Source organism: Nuphar pumila, chromosome 15, assembly GCF_984573655.1.
Source record: "Nuphar pumila chromosome 15, dmNupPumi1.hap1.1, whole genome shotgun sequence".
NCBI lineage: Eukaryota > Viridiplantae > Streptophyta > Magnoliopsida > Nymphaeales > Nymphaeaceae > Nuphar > Nuphar pumila.
The window spans coordinates 87,595,923-87,601,768 of record NC_143263.1 but is presented as its reverse complement, the minus strand read 5'-3'; the positions used below and the strand labels follow the sequence as shown (position 1 = coordinate 87,601,768).

Below are 5,846 nucleotides of genomic sequence, written 5' to 3'. Positions count from 1 at the left end.
AACGTCAAGATAATCTGCAGGGGTGCATTTTCGAGCTTCAAAAAAATAAGTATATTTCGGACTCCGAAAAAACCGTAATTATATTCTGCTCATTCATTTGGTGAAAACGAGAACCACTGGTTTAATTAGATATATAGAATCTGGAAAGATAAACCGTTGCACAATTTTATTTTATTTTTTGCAGTTATCAGATTTGTAATATTTGTATGTTCAGCTAAATCCTTAGCTATGTTGCCTGTAAATAAAAAAGAGAGGACGGCTTGCTGATTAAAATTCAACTATTTACACGAGTTTACATGAGGCCATCATTTACAAAAAAGACCATCAGCCCCCATGAACACACTGACCTCACAAGCATGTAATCATTACATCATCCACAATCAAACCCTGGATCTGGATGAAAGAAAAAAAAAAGAGTTTTGATGGCCTGGCCTGTGATGATTCCCAGCAGGGCACGACATGTGAAAAGCAGCATTGCCCTCTCTCCCTAGATAGCATTCAATTTCGACGACGCGTGTGCATTTAATGGACTGTGAAGGAAGGGTCCACGTGAATGATGATGAAGATGTGTGATCTACTACATAATATATGACATGCATGCTAACATCATATTTCGTATGATGGAATCCATGACTCATAACCAACTGAGTTGGAGGATGTCACCTCGGAAACAGGATAGGTGAGCAAAAGCTGGTCGAAACCCAGATCATCATCCAGTACCGTAACGTCCGGGCCCAACTCCACGGGGTTGGAGGCGTCTCCGTCAAGGTACTGAACCACTTGACGCATAGTGGGTCTAATCCCGGGTGCGGCCTGCGAGCACAGCACGCCGAGCTTGAGAACCAACTCGGCCTCCTCCCTCACGAACCTGCCCTCAAGCCTGGGGTCCATAGCCCTCAGAATGTGCCCACTCTGCCAATTCTTGAGCACCCTCTCCACCAACACCATCTCTTCGTCTTCCTCAGAACCCCACATCTCGATGGGCCTCTTCCCGGAAGCAACTTCTAAGGCCAGCGCACCGTAAGAGAACACATCGGCACTAGCCGCGGCCTTCCCCGTGCGAGACAGCTCCGGAGCCATGTAGCCCAGCGTGCCGACCACGCGCGTCGTCTGGGGATTCTTACCGTGCTCGTAGAGCCTAGCCAGCCCGAAATCTCCCAACCTCCCATTCATCTCACCATCCAAGAGAACATTGCTGGCTTTTACATCCCTATGTACCACCACTTGCTCCCACCCTTCGTGCAGATACAGGAGCCCACTGGCAATCCCCTTGAGGATTTTGAACCTTTCTTCCCAACCCAAGTTTTTTGCCTTGTGGTCATCAAAAAGAAAACTATCCAGACTCCCATTGGGCATGAAATCATACACAAGCAGGAGCTCCTCTTGTCTCCTGCACCACCCTTGCAATTGAACAAGGTTCCTGTGTCTCAACCTCCCCAAGCTTGAGACCTCGGCTACGAACTCCCTCAACCCTTGTTTTCCGTTGTGTGAAACTCTTTTCACGGCAACCGCCAAGCTCGTTCCCGGCAACACGCCTTTGTAGACGCTACCAAAACCACCAGAACCCAGGAGATCCTTCTCTTTGAATCCTTTGGTTGCTGCATAGAGTGACCTGTAAGAGAACCTGTGTGGGTACTCCAATTCCCAGCCTTCCATTATATCTGAAAGCTTCCTCCTCCTCCTGTAAACCATGTAACAAGCTACAAACAGCGTAGTTATTAGGAGTGCTGCAATGCCAAAAGAGTAGGCTAAGATTTCGGACAGCCTGATTCTGGGCTTGGTGGTGGTGGGAAGCGAAGGCAGGCGGTTGAGGTCGAGGGATCGATCTTCTCCACAGATGCTGAAGTTCCATCCCAGAATATAATGCTGGCTAGAAAGCTTTCCAGCTCCAGAAGAGAATCCAACATACATGAAATCTTCAAGTACGGAGGAGAGATCCAAGTTCGTCGAGATAAGCGGTTTCGTGGGCTTGAGACGATTTGTGATGGGTGATATGCTAACGTTCAGCTGTTGGATATCGCTTCGATAATCTACCCAAGCTATAATTGGTGATCCACTTTGTAAATCGATTGGAATTGGGGTTGTGTTATCTGGTACAGAGTAGGAAGCAGAAGCATAGGCGGTGGAGATGAGGCTGTTTATATCGACGCCAACGTGGTTCTCGTCGATGTCGTTGAAGGGTCCGTCTTGAACGGTGTCGAACTCTACGGCGAAGACGTGGTCGGAGGAATTGCCCAGATCGGTCTGGTTGAAGAGGCCGAGGTAGTTGGCGCCTCTCGCCCCAGTGATACGCGGAGAGGGAGAGAGTGTGAAAGCGAAGCCATGGCCGCCCGCGCCTTTGACCTGAGTGGTGATGGCGAAGACGAAGAAGGTGCTGAATGAGAGAGTGGTGCTGTTGCCACCAGAAGAAGAGAGGTTTCTGAGTTGAAGGGGATATGGGAAGAAGGCATGACCCATGGTCAGGTTGTGGGTGTCCATGTTCAGGCGCAGTGCGCCAGTTGAGGTGATTGATGCAGTTCCATCCAAGGTAAGATTTGCACCCTGGAAGCCATTAAAGACAAAGCTGTCCATAGCTGAAATCGTATGATGAGTAAGGAAGAGAATCAGAAGAAGATGGTGGAGCAAATCCATGGCCAAACAACTCTCTCTCTCTCTCTCTCTGGTGCTCAGGATTGTAGAGAATATGAGGCTTTAAAGTAAAGGCAGGTTTGTCTCATGCACGGGTGCAGTTTAGTGCTGTAAGTCAATGCCTTCGCGGTAGGCAGCTTTTCCTGTAGAAGTAAAAAGCGATGCAGTGAGTGTCGAGACTGAAGGCCCGTTTGTTCACCGGAAGATAAGCCCCCCTTCGTACGGAAAAGGAGTAAGGGGTCCATTTCCAATCTTGTGTGAAACAAACGGTTGACCGTCGGTTTCTCTCTCCGATGGTTGCCGCGTGTCATGCACTTTTGAGTTAACGGGGGTAATTCCGTTAAAAATAAATAAAAACCCCAAAAGGACGAGGCGCCTTTTGGTTTTGGGTCTCTCACTTCATCTTCCCCTTTCGCAATTGTAGGAAGAAGGGGAAGCGGACGGTGGCCATGGAAGCAAGGATGCCTTCGTCTTGGGGACCTTTCGTGGAATGATGTTTGAGATCCACAAATGACCCGATCTGAGTCCGAAACAAACACCCAAGAGCACTATCTCACGATACCGGTACAAACCGATGGACGCGGCACGCAATGAGTTTGAGAACTTTTTCAACAAAACAAGACACGAGGATCGATTTTAACGAGTAAAAATGTATTTTTTTTTATTTTAATATATAAAATACTTGTCATTATTGGTACAGGCCCCTCTGAATCGTTTGGCCACCGATTCATCTCCGATACAATACTCAAGTGAATCGTTCTGTAATGGTTAGAAAATAATAATAAAATATTGGTACCAGCCTCTCTCTCTCTCTCTCTCTCTCTCTCTCTCTCTCTCTATATATATATATATATATATATATATATATATATATATATATATATATATATATATATATATATATATATTGCAGCCTCGTGCAGGCCCACCGATGAGCTGTCAATTTTCTTTTTTTTTTGTTTTTTTTTTCTTTGTATTGATTTTTATTATTTTGGATTTTTTTTATTGATTAGTTTTTTGAATCAAACTTTTAAAATTAAAGCTTTGTATAGTTAATTTGATTAGGGTTTTATTTGATTTGATTAGAGTTTTTCTTTGATTTTTTATGATTAAGGCTTTTATTGTATTTAGTTAGGGTTTGAATTAGGAGTTTTTTTTATTTAATTTTATGGTTTTTTTGGTTTATTTATGATTTATTTTATTGTATTTTAAGATTACTTAATTTGATTAGGGCTTTTATTGTATTTGATTAAGGATTTTTTTATTTTCTTTGGTTAGAGTTTGAATTAGGGGTTTTTATTTAATTTTATGAATTTTCTTATAGTTTAGGGTTTTTTTATTTATTTATGATTTATTTTATTGTATTTTTATATTTTATAATTTGATTAGGATTTTTTTTCTTTGGTTAGTGTTTGAATTTGGGTTTTCTTATATTATTGCATTTTAAGCATTTATGTTTTAATAGGATTTGATAATTTGATTTTTTATAATTAATTTGCTTTTAGGGTTTGATATTTTTATGATAAACTTTCATAATTAGATGTGATGTGACATTAATTAAATTATTTATATATAAAAAATATCAATTCTTATTTAATTTTTTCTCAAAATACTCAAATTTGAAACATTTTTTTATTTTTAAATCCAATTCGATATTTTAGATTTTAAACATTTTTTTATGTTATGGTATTTGTATCTAATTCAAGATCCATATTTGATGCAAAAATCAATAATAAACTTGTTAAAACATGTAGGACCCCAAAGTCGTTTGTCATCAAACAACAAACATTTAGAACAGGACCCCAAAGTCGTTTCTTATAACAGAGTAGATGCACCAGCACTCTAAAGTCAAGCTCAGAGATGGATGATGAAAGGCCGTCCTTGCATGGTAGCTGATTTTTTTGGTTCCTTGTTTTTGTATAATTGTGTTTGAATATCCTGCTATCGATTGGTCCCACTCCATTTGAGCCGTCCATCTCAGAGATGGATATTGATGAAGGGCTTATGCACGACCAAAGGTGAGGGTGGTTGGTTAGTGACCAGCAACCCTCGACATTTAGAACCAGTCGAGTTTAAAACTAAAAAAGCTGAATTCATTTATGAGGGGTCCTCCACTCCAATTATTGACGTGGATTTTATCTGTCATGCCCAGATGAGATTATGCATGTGGGGCCGTCCATCTCCAGGATCGCATGGCTTCATTTTTTTTCAAAAAAATAAATGTAAAACTATTCTACGAAAATAACTTAAAGCTTTTTTTTTAGTAAAAAGAGCTTTAGAAGTGTGAGCCTGGATGGCATTAGCTCTGTAACAAATATCGCTATAAAAATCTGGCGAGAAATTGCCTGAAAGTTTAAAACAGCAATTTCTCGCGAGATTTTCAAACCGTGACAAATATCTTGGGAAATTGCCTGAAAGTTTAAAATGGCAATTTCTTGCGAGATTTTCAAACCGTAACAAATATCGTGATATTTACGGTTTTAGCAGATATTTATCACGAGATTTTTATTTTTAAATGTGCTTTATTTATATTTTTTATATTTATCACGAGATTTTTATTTTTTACATGTAAACGGATTTGGATATTCATCAAATTTGGATATTTGTTGGATTCAGTAAAAAAAAAATCAAAACCATATTTGGTTCCGATTATAATTAGGTATGATCTTACCAAATGCAACTAAATGGAATCGAATTCAGTCAGATAAAATGGGACTTATTGACATCCCTAGATGACACGTTCTGTTCCAAAAATTAATTTTGTAATTTTAAATATACAATACCTGTCCAGGACCCATGGGGTCATCAAGTTGGATTGTCTAGAAAGTGGACAATGACATGGTCACAAAGTAGCCAGAAATTTCCTTCCAGTCACCAAATCATGACTGGTTTCCATGAATATGTTTCTGTCCGATGCCTGACTTGGGCTCTCATCCGTCTCGTCAGTCTTTGGACATGTTGGGTTTCTCCAAGGAGGGAAAGGTGAGAGACAACTACGTAAGGTAGGACTGATTCTAGGACTAATTGGGTGAGGCCTCCACACGGAGCTAGGAAACGAGATGAGCCACTCATAACTCGGCTCGTGTTTGGCTCGTAAAGAGCTTGTTTGAACTCGTGAAATAGGCTTCACAAGCTCAACATGAACAACCAATGTTCATCTCAGCTCGGCTTGCATAGGCTCGTTTATTAATAATAAATATATTTCAAAATAAAGGTTG

The 5,846-nt window shown here is 40.6% G+C and overlaps 1 pseudogene; it reads right to left on the bottom strand.

The window, feature by feature from the left end:
* Positions 1–291: 291 nt before the first annotated feature.
* LOC149815905 (L-type lectin-domain containing receptor kinase S.4 pseudogene) lies at positions 292–2,633 on the bottom strand (annotated as a pseudogene).
* Between the last annotated feature and the right edge of the window lie 3,213 nt (positions 2,634–5,846).